This window comes from Talpa europaea (genome assembly GCF_964194135.1).
Source record: "Talpa europaea genome assembly, chromosome: 12".
Lineage (NCBI taxonomy): Eukaryota > Metazoa > Chordata > Mammalia > Eulipotyphla > Talpidae > Talpa > Talpa europaea.
Genome location: NC_140079.1, coordinates 51,104,090 through 51,120,272, shown reverse-complemented (window position 1 = coordinate 51,120,272; position 16,183 = coordinate 51,104,090).

The window sequence follows — 16,183 nt, the reverse complement described above, 5'->3', positions numbered from 1 at the left end:
CCTAGGTATTTACCCAAAGGACACAGAAACATCCATTCCAAAGAACACCTGCACCCCTATGTTTATAGCAGCACTATTTACAATAGCTAAGCTTTGGAAACAGCCCAAATGCCCAAAAATAGATGACTGGATCAAGAAGATGTGGTACATATATATCATGGAATATTACTCAGCATTCAAAAAAGATAAACACATGCAATTTGCAGCAACATGGATGGCGCTGGAAGGGATCATGCTCAGCGAAATAAGCCAAAAAGAAAAAGAAAAATACCGGATGGTCTCACTCATAGCAGGAATCTAGAAAACTTAAATAAGGGACCAGGAAAATGAATAACCATAAGAAAGTGAAAATCAAAATCAACAAAAAACTATGAACCAGAGACACTTTTTGGGGGGTGAGGGGCGGGAGGGGAGGGATTGGGGTCAGAATGGGGGGGCTGCAATTGTGGGGAATATAAAAATAAAATTTATTATTTAAAAAAAAAACAACTCATCAACATTCAGGATGAAACCTACTGGTGAACTTGAGGCCATATGTTAGCGACTCCAGAGACATTCTAAAAAATCGAGGTATGAAATTTGCGAGGGCTAAAATAAAGTACCCATTTTATAGGATTTGTGAATATACAATAGTTTTTAATTATAATAAAAATGAAAGAAGTCAGTCTATCCTATCTACTATATTGGATTCAGAAAAGTCATGACTTTTTTTTGTTTTTCAGGCAAAAATGGTTTATGACTTTTCTGACAACCCAGTATTTCTAACAAGAAGAAACTGCAGATTCTTTCTGAGGGATAATAAACATTAATCATAAAAATAATAAACATTAAAAAACATTAATAAACATAAAACAACAAAACAAAAAATACTAAACATAAAAATTAATAAACATTATCATTAAACATTAATCATTACTATATCAAAGCTAATTTATGTTGGGTTCAACATATCAACTTATAACACACTAAAATCTTCCATTTATAAATAGTGATCTTCCCAACTGTCTCCAACTGCGGCAGGTTAAATAACAGGCCCCCAAAGGTGTCCTCATCCTAATGCCCAGAATCTATAACTATGTTTCCTTCATGGCAAAAGAACTTTGCCCATGTGATTAAATTAAGAATCTTGAGGTGGGGAATTATCCTAGATTATCTGGGTCTAACCCAGTGTAATCACAAGGGTCCTCATAATAGATGATATGAAGGAGGCAATGGTAGTGTCAAAGACAGAAATCTAAAGATACTATATACTGCTGCCTTGAACATGGAGGAAGGACCCACAGCCAGGAAAATTAAGGCAGTCTCCATAAACTTGACAAGGAAAGAACATAAGTTCTTCTCTATAATTTCCAAAAGGAACAAATGCCTTATAACACTTAGATTTAGTTTCCTATTATCCACTTTGGACTTTTAAGTGTCAGACAATAAATTTCTGTATTTTTAAGCCACTACGTTGTAGTAATTTGTTAGAGCAGCAACAGAAAACTAATACACCCGTTGAACCCAAAGTATCAAGAGAAAGCCAAAAGCTGAATGAAAGAAAGTAAAGGAAAAAAGGGAACTTCAGCTTACCTGCCCAATAAAGTCTTGTCTTCTGCCAAAGAAACTGAAATGCCCTCAAAGGAAAAAACAGCCTTCCTTTACGAAAGTATTTTCAAATTTGGCTGCATACAGGAATCATCTGGAGAGCTTTTAAACAATTCTGATAGTAAGGTACCATTCAGAGCAATTAAATCATTATCTCCAGGGTGCCTGGTGTAGTTAAAAAGTCTGGCAGACATGGTTTTTACATGCAGCAAAGGTTGAGAACTCACTGTTCTAGCTAAAGACTACTGTTCTAGTCACACAGGGAAATAGCTAGTCCCACTATAATAAAGATAAGGTTCACCATTCATTCATTCATTGGTTTAGTGTATGTTTTGCTGACTTGAACTTTGACAATCAGTTACCCTACGCAAATATATATAAGTAAAACTAATGGATATGAAGGCAGGTATGTTTTCTTTACTCTGACACATACTGCTAAATTGCCGTATCAATTTATCATAGTATCAGTTAAGGAATAGCAACTTTTTTTTCCAAAGCGTGCCCATCCAATAGGTAGGAAATTATATTTCATTGTTGTTTTAATTTGCAAGGCTTTAATCATGTGTGAAGCTAAGTATCTTTTCATAGCTTTGCCGGTCATTCTTTGGTTCATAAATTACTTATTCATATTCATTATTTTCAATTTGTAAGAACTTTTCTGTTAAAACTGATTGACCTTTGCCTGTCAAGAGTGTTGAACATTTTCCCCCAGTTTTTGTCTTTGACTGCGTTAGGCCATAGATTTCATATTTTACATTTTCTAATTATTTCTTTTTCTCCATGTTTTCTTGGAAAGATTATCAGTACTATAGAACTATAAAAACATTCACCATCCAATCATCATTTTTTTCTAATACTTTCAGCATTTCATTTTTTTACCTTTAAGAAGTAAGGATGTGGGGCCTCCCTGGTGGCGCATGGGGTTAAGCACCGCACTATGAAGCAATCCACAGCCTCTGCAGCACGACTTCAATCCCTGGCTGGCCAGGGAGAAACCCACATGGCGAAGCAGACCTTTCCTGTCTCACCGGCTGCTCCCCTCAGCAGTGTATTTCAGTCAATCTGCCTGGTCTGTTTCCTACTCTGTCTTTGGTGGATCCTCAAACCCCCCCACATCTCTGGCCCATACCCCAGCTCTTGTATGCATAAATAAAATCTTAAAAAAAAAAAAAAAGAAGTCAGGACCTGGCTCCTCCTGACGTCCAATAACTGGCCATTTCTCCCAACATCATATATGGTATAGTCCATTTCTTTTCACTAATGAAGTTACCGCACTATCTTTTAAGTCATAATAAAGATGGGAAAAAAGAAAATAATTATATATGTGAATATATACATGTAACATACTTAAAAAATGTGTATTCACGTATATGAAAAGTCTAAAACACAAGCCTAACACTAACTCCTTATACCGTCAACAATAAATGTGCTGCCTACTCAGGTATAAAGAGTTTTACACAGTCCTTAATAGAGTTATGAAATATGAAAGTAAGCATTAGGCAAACTATTCCTTTCCCTCTGCAAAAGCAATACAACTATGAACTGACTCTTCCTCAAAAGTAGCAATCAAGGGCTTCCCCGGTGGTGCAGCGGTTGAGTGCTGGGTTGCGAAGCTGCCCACAGCCTCTGCAGTGACGGTTCGATCCCCGGCCACCAGGCAAGAGTCCCACATGGCGCACAGACCTCTCCTGCCACGCCTGCTGCTCCCCTCAGCAGTGTATTTTGTCAGTCTGCCTATTCTGTTCCCCGCTCTGGCTCTGGTGAATTCTCTCACCCTCCCACGCTTCTAACTGTACCCAGTGCTTGTATAAATGAATGAATGAATGGATGAATGAATGAATAAATCTGTTTAAAAAAAAAAGTAGCAATCAAGTTCCTGGTAGCAGTTTCTTCCCAGTTATGCAGTCTTGCAAAAATATTTTTTGCCACTAGGTGGAGAAAACTTGATAATAGAAATGTGGATTACTGAAATAGTGGCTACTATTTATTACTATTATTTTCAACAAATATACTCCAACATCAAGGAAGTTCTGCTTCTAAATTCCTGCGTGAACTAGGACTAGTCAATTTGAGAATCCAGTTTCCTTACTTGTAAATGTAAGATTTTATATTAAGCAACCCAAGAGTCCTCTTAGTTCTAATACTGTGTTGATAAAAAGTTTGCTTTCATGTCCTTAACAGTACAATGTTAAAAGACAGTCAGACCCCTTGAGTAAAGGGTGTTCTACCTCTACCAATTTCTTTCAACTTGAATACTTTAAACAACCACAACCAGTCATTTCCTCTATTCTTTTTAAAGAAAGTAAAAGAGGTATAGTGTATTAAAATACATACATCTAGCATTCCAAGCCATAACTATTTTTTTCCCTTTGTCATAAAGAAAATAGCTGTTACTATATTTATTTGTATCTATTTAGCTTGCTTGTATATAATTTTTTCAAAGTTGGGGTAGCTGTAAATTTTCCTCTGAACTGGTATCCCTGGTGCTAGGGCCTGCCTGTATATCTGGGAGTTTTATCTTCCCCTCTTGTATTTATTTACTTTTTGCCCCATTTGATCAGAACCTTTCATTTCTGTTGATTTCCTGAATTCTTAATTTTCTGCCCCTCTGAAGAGATATTCCTTATACTGGTACTTTATCTTCTAGTACTAATCTGACAGTCTAGTTTTGTTTTTTGTTTTGTTTTTTTTTTTTAACTCTTACAAGGATGTGTCAACCTCTGTTTGCTTTTCAGTCTACTGTTTCATCCAGTTAATTGAATCTAGTGACCTACTGCCACATTACTGACTCATTAATAGTTTGGCATAATCTAGGCTCTCAGCCCTGAATACATACCAATGACACCACAAACTAACTACATTCTCAGAGAGCACTTAATCCTTCCAGTACCTTATGACCAAGGGAACAACGGCTATTAATAATCTTCTGAACAGAGTAGAAAAATTGCAAATAAACAAAGGGAGACTATCAATTTCATTTTACATCCTCACCCAGATTACAGGAAACAGTAAATAAAGCAAGCATACTGATTTGGTTACACTACCCAGTTTACTACTGACTGTGGACTATTAGTCTGTGCCATTAGCACACATGGTTGGCCCCCAACAGATATCTGTAGATTTAATGGCACAGATCATATTTCTATCTCCGAGAGAAAGATGAAACACAACTAAGGCATAAAGCAAAGTTTAAAGAGTTTGTAATTAATGACAAAGAGAAGGTAAAAAAAGGAGTCGAGTCTAAGACCTACCAATTTAGTTTAAAGCACCAAAGGGTAGAATAGAAGTTAACAGCTTTTGAAAAATGGTATCTATCAAGGCTGTTATCCTTTACTGGGAAGAAAAATTTCCAGCAGAAGCAAGAGTTGCTGGCAAATCACATTAGATTTAGCAAGTAACACTATAGGAAGTCACAGCAACATTCTTCTGTGTCATAGAAAATATACCATCAGGCACTGTTTCTGGGGAGGGCATAATCTGTTGAAAATTTAAAGACATGTGAGGTAAGGACAAAGAAAATTGTTAGATTAATAAAGGTAAGAGAGAGAGCTGAAGGAAGGCATCCACATTCTAATGAAAGCAGCTATGCAATTCACTTCTAGAGATTAAAAAAAAATTCACCTGTAATTACAAGTTCTAGAAAATAATGCTATTATTAGGTACCACATACAGTGTGTTTAGCACTTTATATGAAAGCTTGCCAAATCCCAACCACCCTACCACTCTCATTTAATAAAGAAATCAAGCCAGGCTATAAAGAAGCAAGCAAACCATGTTATTTGACTAAGAAGGCCATGCCTCACGGGCCACAGCAAACATATTCTACAATGTCATCAGCACAAAGACATTCACTGTAACATCAACAACAGGAAATGTCTTCAATCATAACAATTATTAATGCCACATACAACAACTATAAATATTTGCAAGATAAATGCAAGGTTACCAATTTGCATCTGTGCTACAGCTATGTAAAAGTTATGTTTTAGAAGGCAACATGGAGTTAAGTTTGTGGGGAGTAGTGTTCCATTTTTTTACTCAATATTAATTATTATTACCATCTTACTAATAAGCACAGATTTTAGCCAAGAGTTTTAAGATGAGGTAAGAGAGGAGTGAAGAAATGGTCATCTTGGTGTTCTTTTATCACACAGGGTAAATTTTCCTCTTGCAAAGAAAAGTAACTACTACAGGGAATATTAACAGCCAAACTGGAATTCAGGGGACCTCAATTCTCATTTTTGGTTCTTAAAATAATTTCAAATGGTAAAGTGATTTACTCTTTCTCCTCTTCTGGCCTTCCCTTGTCTCCTGGTTTCTGCAATCAAAAAAGTTTAAAACTGGCAAAAGTAACTCTGGCATAGCTCATATATACTGGAAATCAAAATCTATACAGCAATACACAGGTCTAAACCTCTATAAAATCAGCATGTTTTAAGTGATGTGTGTATGTATGATTTTAACATTCATTAGTGCAGAGCTCCATAATAGCAATTAAAACATACACATTTATATATACAAATTTCAATAAATTAATGTCTATTAGGGCAAAACTACTTACTAGCAATTAGACTGTGATGATCTTAATGTGATTTCTTCAATTACTACTAAAAAGGGAAAACCATAATAAAGAAAAACTTGAGAAGTTAAAGCGGCAAAAGTCATTCTCTCCCAAGCAAAACTGATTTCATATAACCAAACAATAAAAAAGGAAAATTAACATTTATTCAGTACAACAGCTACTGCTGTCAGGTATTTTTTTAAAAACCATTTTCCTCTTACCTCTACTTTTGAACAAAATCCTCCAAGTACGTGGTTCTTAACTTTTCTGAATCCACACTCCCTTCCCCCTTTGACAAGCTAATGAAAATCAGGAACTCACATTAGGCCTGGGGAGTGGAAGAGCCATATAAAAGAAAGTGCAAAATTCCACAGTAATGGAGTAACCTGAATAGTGAAAGCATGATTTTTTTCCTTGTGCACCTTTAGAGACCTCTTCAGGTCAAGAACAATCAAAGACAATTAGATTCATTTACAGAAAGTAAACTTATGAAAACAATGGATACTGCTTGCTAACTGCTTCCATCAGCTGCCACAGTGAGTGCTGGACCTCCTTAATTTCAACATAAATAGACAGTTAAAGGGAATCTTAGGCTCCAACCACAAGGAAATGTTTGTAAGTACACCATAGTACATCTACTTGAAATATGCAATAGAAAAAGTCACCAAATTGGTTGTGGCATAGAAAATGATTATATCTAAGGTTAGATTTTAAAATATACACAAATTTAGGTCTATATAAAATACAATTAAAACTATGTTTTAAACAAAGTAAAAATCAAAAAGTAAAGGAAAAAACAAAAGGAAATATATCAAAACTTAAGAGCAATTAAAACTGAATAGTGAGGCCTCCCCTGGTGGCACAGTGGTTGAGCGCTGGGCTGTGAAGCTGCCCACATCCTCTGCAACTTCGGTTTGATCCCCAGCCACTGGCGAGGGTCCCACATGTTGAGGGTCCTCATGGCGCGCAGACCTCTCCTGCCGCGCCCGCTGCTCCCCTCAGCAGTGTATTTCGACAGTCTGCCTGTTCTGCTCCCCGCTCTGGCTCTGGTGAATTCTCTCACCCTCCCTCACTTCCGACTGTACCCAGTGCTTGTACAAATAAATACTTTTTAAAAAAAAAATAAATTGTTTTAAAAAAAAAAAAACCTGAATAGTGAAAGCATGATTTTTTTCCTACTTCTTAAATTTTCCAAAATTAAAAAATATTAATGAAGTAGCAACTGGAAATTGTAATATTTGGTAAAAGACAATATAATAATTAATGGATTTTCCCCCTATTCTTAGCTCTTAAGTTACTTTTGAAAGAAGTAATATTGAACAATGGAATTAAAACTAAAAAATGCATTTAAGTAATGAATGGCAGTTTATTTACTCTGTGAAACTTTATGCTCTCACTGGCACACCAATATTGTCTCAATGCTCCTAAATCAATTATTCCAACAGAGTACTCAAAAGGTTTCAGAATGGCTTCCTTGGCCCTCCAGGGCCTGGTTCCACCAGCCTGTGAGTACCACTTTATTTGTTTCTTTTCTCCTATTCTCTCTCTAAAAACAAAACAAAAAACAAACAAACAAAAAAAAGTTTTCAGAATAAATTACACTGGCATTAATAATCATGTTATCTAAACTGCACAAAACTGTCAGCTAACTTTTCAGAAGTTATTAAGACTTCCCTGGGGGTAAAAAAATATCAGGTGGGGCCTCCCTGGGGGCAAGGGGTTAAAGTCACAGCGCTATCAAGCTAACTGCAGCCACTGCAGCAGCCACCACAGCACAAGTTCAATCCCTGGCCAGCCAGGTAGCTAACTCACAAGGCTCAGCAGACCCCTTCAGTACCGCCTGCTGCTCCCCTCAGCAGTATATTTCAGTAGATCTGCCTGTTCTGCTCCCCATTCTGTCTCTGATGAATCCTCACACTCCTCCACCTCTGGCATACACCCCAGTTCTTGTATGCATAAATAAATAAATCTTTTTTTTAAAAATATCAGGTGACTACAATGATAAATTATCACTGGTTAACTTCAACTGGTAAATGAGACCTCTATTTTAAATACAAACAGAATCAAATATAATAAAGAATTGTAGTCTTAATACTTTAAACAATACTCAACTATCAATACTGGACAACCTTTAACAACATATTTCCATTACTTTACAGTCACATTAAGGAACCATTCCTAGAGGATGTTACCTCATAAAAATTTTAAAAGCATCTTTCCACTAATTCAATGAGGCATGTTTTCTTCACAAATGTGCCAATTAGAACATTTAAGATCAATGATAAAAGGATAAGTTCCTTAATAACCAGACAGATATAATTTCTAATCTTGCTAAGTGTATTTTTAAAAGCACAATGATTTTCTGTAATTGATATTATAAAACACAAACAATGCAAACCACAAAAGGTAATTTCCAGTCAAAATAGCAAAGCATCTGTTTCCCTACTCCCTAAGGCCCTTATATTTTATAGATGGAACAGAGGTCTAGATCTTCCTATGAGCAAATATTTTTTTAATAGCTGTTTTTTAAAGGGAGAGGGTGATCCCAACCTCTCTATTCCACCATGTTGTCAGTGGAGTCCCAACCCTTATCATTTAAAGGTGCAAAAATGTTTCTTTGTTCCTTGTGTATATAAGTTTGGGGTATTGTCTCAAAAAATAAGGCAGATGTGTAACTCTGATGAAAAGAAATTAATGAGGTGTATCAACCATAAAACAATTATTTAAGGGGGAGGAAACAGGACACTATCAACCAGACTTGAGAAAGGTAGGGTAACAAGACTTTCATAACTTCTCCCACTCCCCATTTACAACCTAACAACTTTCTTTTAAATATGGAACTCAAGGGCCTCCCCGGTGGCGCAGCGGGTTGAGCACTGCACTGTGAAGCTGTCCACAGTCTGCAGCACGGGTTCGATTCCCAGCTGGCCAGGGAGAAACCCACATGGTGTGGCAGACCTCTCCTGCCTTGCCCGCTGCTCCCCTCACCAGTGTCTTAGGTTCCATCTGCCTGTTCTGCTCCCAGCTCTCTGGTGAATTCTCTCACCCTCCTGCACCTCTGATCTGTACTCCAGTTCTTGAATTAAAAATATATATATATGGAACTCAAAACAAACAAACAAAAAAAAAGTGAAAAACACAAAACTATCCCCAGGATCCATGCCATAGATCTATTTATTTTTTTCTCTCCTTCATATATACCCCATATAATACGATTTACTTTATAAAATATAAAATATAAAATAATATATATATAAAATATAAAAATATTTTATATATATTATTACATCTTTACAAATAGCCTGTACGTTAAGCAAGGGTGGTATTTTTTTAATACATAAAAAAACAGCCTGAGAATTTTTAGTAGTAGAACCAGACCTAAAAAAAAAAGCCTCTTCTCTTCGATTCTAAAGTTGCTTCTATTACACAAAGTACTACTCCTGTAATACAGTAAAGCCTTCTATAAAACATATGGCTAGATTCCAAGGCATCAGGTCCAGAGTTGAATTAGACTCTATATAGTAGATAGTGTAAACAGTGAGGGTTTAATGAAATTACTGACATGGAGGCACACATCTTTTTAAAACGCAAGAATCAGTTGGTTTTAAATTAAATCAACACAGTGTATATATTGTGTGGGAAACAAGGAGAACAATTCTAAATTAATTACTAAAGATTTGCACATTCTACAATGGCTAATAGAGCTACTGGTAATCAACACAGGGAGGAGGAAAAAAAGAAGACAGAACAGACAACTAAAAAGAACTGCATGATGTTTTCATAGACCCTTCTGTCTTGTCTTTCCCCAAAGAAATAACTTAAAGTTGGGAACATAGACTAAAAAATAAGCAGAAGATTTTATTTAGGCATCAAAAGGAATCCCCATTTAATGGCTTTGAAATATAGTACATCAGAAGTCTAAGTTTGACTTCCAACTCAGATTCCAGATCAACAAGTGTTATTAACAATTACAAATTAACTGATTATTCTTATTTTCAATACTCACATCCCTAACATCAAATAACAAGCTCACCACGCTATTTTCTAATAAACTTGCGAGGAGGAAACAAGTTTGCAAAGGGGAATAGTATTTTAATTCCCATTATCTCCTGTAAAAATAAGTATCTCTTAAACATCTCGTACGTGCACAGTACTAGGCTAGGATAGAAAGTGCAGAGAAATTGATGGTCTTTCTAATCTAGATAAGTAAAGTACACAGAAAGCTTTAATTAATAGAATTACATGACAAAATTGAGGAATCTCAGAGAAATAGTTTTCTTAAACTTGGGCTGAACACATCAGTCAGAGAAAATCAAGTTGGAAATTGCTCAAGATACAAAAGAAAATCAGCAGCCATTAAGTTTAGCTAAGTAGAGAACAGGCAAGGAGTTTGCCATGTCCTTTAGATTCCCAAAGCATATCATTCATCTGTTATTGCATTTAACACACTGTGTGGTAGTTTGTCAGTCTCACATTGTAAATTCCTGAAGCCTTGTTCAATTCATTTTTCTAGTCCTAATTTCTAGCATAGAGTCAGGCACACAGAAGACAATCAATAAATGTTTTTTGAACAGGCAAAGGAAGAACGGGATCCCTATTTAAATTATTGTACTTTAACCTATATAGTATAGGTCCAAGTCATTCATTGTCTTTCAACTCCAAAACCATCACTCTAGACTCTGCTTTATATAAAACTATTTGTCACCAACTCTTCTGCCAGCTAGCTCACTGTTAGGTTTTGTGAATGGCACTAATGACTGGAAAGTGAGGAGAGAGGATAGGTAATTTTCTTCCAGTTCCTGGGAGCTACTATAGTTGCTGACCCTGGCAGCACAATTAGTTCCAGGTTAGAGCTTCTTTCATACTCCTAGAACTTCGACCCCCCCCTCCAGGACTTCAGAGGTAGCAGTAGCTGAGCATTGCTGACCAGGTCCAGAAACAGGTTCATGGAACCTCTTCTCTGAGCTCTTAAAAGGTTGACTACTATAATGTTCTCTTTTTACTTCTACACCCACCCATTTAACCAGCTCCCTATATTAAATACCCTCTCTTAAAATACCAGCTGAAGTTTCTGTTTCCACTACTGGACACTAAAATACCGTTAAACATAGTGATTATAACTGCCCTTCTCTGAAACAGCGTGCTGCTTTCACTAGGGGGAAACTAAAGCAAGTGCTATTCTGATAAATAAAAAAATGTTTTTATTAAGGATAACTCAAAACCCTGTAAATTTCGTGTCTGTTACGATGCAGCATAAGTCATTAAACTTTTGTGATTTTAAGTATCCAACTTGGAAGGAAAATAAAAAGAGGAAATGCAAAATATTTAAACAGTGTAAGCTACTCCAAGCACACACATGTACCTTCTTGCACTAGAGCACATATACTAGAGAAACTCTGAGACTAAGAGCTGATCTGCTATTCCTCAGTGGTCTCAGTTTCCACTGTGAGCATGATGCCATACCGAATATGATTGGTTTATTTAAAGACACTTTTTTTTTTTTGCTATTGCTCAACAGAGCCCCTAAATGTAAGGTAAGTAACTATTACATCTAGAGTTCAACAAAGGAAACAGCTATCTGTTCCAAAACTAAAGCTAGCTGAACTTACTGGTATGTTGTTCTCCCTTCCTGAGGGATTTTCAAACATAATTTCTTACTACATGTGATTTTCATTTTACACACTGACTTCAGAATCTAACTTCTTCATAAAATACAACTTTACCCTATTGCACAGAAACAAACAGAAATTCCCCTTTTAGAAGAGCCCCTACTAACACAACCATTGAAAACAAATGACCAAAAGGTTTTGATATTTTTCATATGGTCTTTTACTACATTAATAAGATGACCTTAATGGACAATTTAATCTGAGGTTAATTTCAACAATTTTTCATTACTGCATTTAATGAACTTTTTTTTTAATTTTTAACAAAATGGCAGGTATATAGAAGCAGCAAACATTATTAATCTACTCTCTAAATGACATGGGAGAAGGCAAATTCAGGCAACAGGAATCTTTCTGGGAAGGTTTTGTAATGTATATAGCTGCCAAGCACCCAACCAGGACCTATCACTAGGTCCAGACAGACATACCTGCCTAACCACTTTAAGACAAAGACTTGTGAAAGGAATTCTAAACTTTAAAGTCTGTGGTTAGTTCCACTAGAGTTCCCCCACACAGCACAAAACTGGACAGTGGGCCACCTAACCACTTACCATCTCGGAAGTCAGGGCTCATCACCTCACTCCAGCCTATGGGACATTTACTTACGGGTCAAGAGCCACAATACCCCTATCAGTATATCCATGTAAAAATCAACCAAACTGGATTCCTTACAAGAGAAACAGAGAACCCCTCTCACACAATAGGTAGTAAAAGGGACACAGACAGTAAATGCATAGGGTTGATGTATTTTTGTACCCCAGATTATAAGGGGACTCACTGTTAAATATAAGTAAACATTCAATAATGTAATCTTCAGTAAATTATTGTAAATTAGATTTCAGAGAAATGGGGGGGGAAAATCAGAAAATTAATATAACTGGTATCTGATGACAGTGTCTATCTTCCACAACACACATAATAAACACTAATCAAAAATTAAGTATAGATCTGTATGTGTGCAAAAAATAACCTTTCAATATTTTTTTCCTTTTCCAAAAACTGTGAACTGTTTTGTTTCTCCAGGTTTAATGAGTTCTTACAAAATTATAAGGTACTTTAAGTCATACTAGAAATGCTGCCATAATTTCAATAAAGTACATTTTAATGTTAACTCACTTCTCTTTCTATAAGAAATTACACTTCTTTGCTAATGCACAGAAATGAAACTGTCACTGAAAAATCTGGCTATATATTATTCATCAGACATATATCACGTTTACATCAAAGACTGCATATTATAAACACAAATCATATTAAAAATATAGACCTGACACACACTGAGGGTCAGTAAGACAAATGCAAATCCAAAGACATTTGCTGACCTGCTCTACATTTCTATCCACACAAACCTGGGATCTAGCTGTTTGTGTCCTCCACACAAGCAAAGATAAATTCCAGCTTCTCAGTATTTTGAATGCCTGCCCTGTCTACATTATGTTAGTGGTTCTAATTTGAAATTTTACTAAGCAGCACATTTGAGAACCATCAGCACATTTTTCAAATGCTCAAATGGACTAGTCTACTCAGGCAGTTTTCCTTCATAAAATTCTCCATTCCACTTTCACACCTTCCATAATTAACCTCAAATGTGGATTGCACAAGAGTATCTGAAGGAAATAACACAAATCCTTACGAAAAATGAGGAGCCATATTTGCAATGCTATCCCTGGAAAATGGAGTCTTACATAAATACCCATTATTTTACTAAAAATATTAAATGCACAGTCAAGATTTTAAAAGATACCTGTTGACTATGACAAGTAGAAATTTCAGGGGGGAAAGGAAAGAACCAACAATTGTATTACCTTCCTATAAATTCTTTATAAATCATAGGATCAAAGAGTCACTCTAAGAACCAAGACCTAACACCAATCTAAGTTATTAAAATATTCAACAGCCATACCGTAACACAGAAAGAGAAAGATTACCTGCCAATCCACTAAGTATTCCTATTCCAGCTGATCACCTTGCAACTACCAAAAGGAGATTATGTAATGCAAATCAAGCACACACTACTTTAAACATAATTCTTAGTTTGAAACACTGAAACCATGTCTGAATTTAATTTTTAAAAGAAATAAAATACATTACTAAGGATAGCAAACCTATCCTTTCACAGCAACTAAATTTCTTTACACACCTTAAGGGAACTGTGACATTGTCAAACCGTTTTACAACGCAAAAGCACACATTCTCCAAACTTCTGACAGCCAGGCAGGAGATATCCCGAAAGGCTTCAAAGAGATAAACCTGCAACTGGTCTTAACGGGCAAATAATAGGAATGAACCTCAAAGAGGGAGAGATCAATTTTTACTAACAGCATCTCTGGGAACAGGAAGGAGGTGAAGGATCCTGACAACCAAGACTAGGGCTCCCTGGAGACACCGGGTACCAAAGGTCTCAGCGTGGACCCCTGGGTTCAAAACGCGAAGCTTCTTCCTACAGAAACAAACCAAGACACCCCCTCCCCCTAGAACCCCCAAGCCCCTCCCGGGCCACCTCGCGGTTTTGGAAAGCAGCAACAGATACTCCCGAGCGGGCCGGGGCACTCCAGGAATGTTTCAGCAGAGGGGGTCTCCCGCACCCCACACGGAACCCCGACCCCGCAGCCGGGGCAAGAGGGGACTCAGCACAAAGCGCCCGACCCCACCCCCACGCCGCAGACACACACCCCACCCCCGGCCGGGAGGGGAACCCGGAGAGAAACCCCGCATTCAGCGCGTCCACCCGCGAGGGGTCGACCGAGGCCGGGCCCCCTCCCTGCGCCGCAGCCCCGGCCTCCGCGCCGAAGGGCAGCGAGGTGGTCGCGGCGGAGGAGGAACCCCCGAGCTTCCCCCACGGGTCCCCGACAGACCCGACTCGGCACCCCCAGCCAAGACCCTCGAAGGAAGCGGAACAATGAGAAGCCGCCTCCCCCGAGTCTCAGCCCACGGCGGCCGGGGGCGTCGGCGCCATCTCCCTTCACGCCCCCGCGGACACACACACACCCCCGGCCCGGGGTCGCGTCACCGCCCGCGCCCGGCCCAGCGGGCACCGGTCCCGGCCGCCCCGCGCGTCCTGCCCTCCCCGCGCCCACTTACCGGCTCCGGGCCCCGCTCGGGCTCCGCTGGCCGCGGCCAGAGCTAGACTCGGATACCAGCCGCCGCGGCCGCCGGCGCCGCCGCACAATATGGCGAGCCTGGGCTTCCGCAATGGAGCTCGGGAAATACAACAGGGGCCGCTCAATATTCATGAGAGACCGAGGGGAAGCCGGCTCGGCCGGCGCCGCGGGGAGGGCGGGAAGGAGCGAGCGAGCTGGGGGCGGAGGCGCGGGCCGCGGACGTGCGCCGCGCCAGGGCCCCGCGCGAGGGGAGGGGGCGCCGCGTGCAGCCGGGAGGCCCGAGCTGGCCCCGCCCCCTGCGGCCCCGCCCCCGCGCCCTCCGCCGGCCGACGCGGCCCGGCCCCGCCCCCGGCGCCCTCCGCCGGCCGACGCGGCCCCCGGCGACGCCCGGATGGCGACCGCGCGGCTGCCTTGTGGCGCTCGCACCGCTCCGGCTGCCGCGCCTGCCCCGGCGCGCTCCCCGCGCCTCGCCGGAGGTGGCCCGGGTGTGGGCTCCGACTTCGGCTCTCCCGCGACTTCCTCCTGATCTTACACGCATCCCACCCAGCGGAAATCCTCTTTAGGCTTTCCCCTCCAGAACTTCGCCTGAACTTCGGGCACCCCCGTTCAGACAGCGCGCTTCTCCTTGCTGAGTGGACCTGCAGATCTGATCATTCCAAGGGCAGTGACCTTCAGTTCTAGAAGTGATTGTTGGGCATCTCTAAGCATTCTGATTGTTCTCACGGAGTCGATTATTTACTTACCTTGCTGCAGTTTTACTCCTACTTCCTTCGCCCCTTCAAGTTGCTATCTTCCGAACGTGGAATGATAACAAGGTTATGGATTAAAGTAATAGGTTAAATAAATGTAATCATTAGAGTCTACAAAAACTTAGATAAAATGTGTTTAAACTGTAAACTGTAGCGGTAACAGAGTTCCCTGACTTCAAGTCATACTATTGGTGAGATGCACCTTCTCTTGAGTAGATACCAACAATAACCAGACACTGAATGTAAAGGTCGTGGTGGCATAAAGGAATGGACTACCTTGGGAATTGGGCACATTAGGTTTATAGCTTCCAAGGTGTCTATGTAACTCCTCTGGACTTTATTTTCCTCATTTGCAAAACGAGAGGATTGTATTCTATGGTTTCTAGTTTCTTTCCAACTTTGAACTCTGATGCTCTCTGCCAGCAACGCCAAATAAATTATATGAATTTACATAGGAATTTGGAAAGAAAAGGATCAATTCCAGCTGGTGTGTTCAAGGATGATTTCCTAGGGACTCGG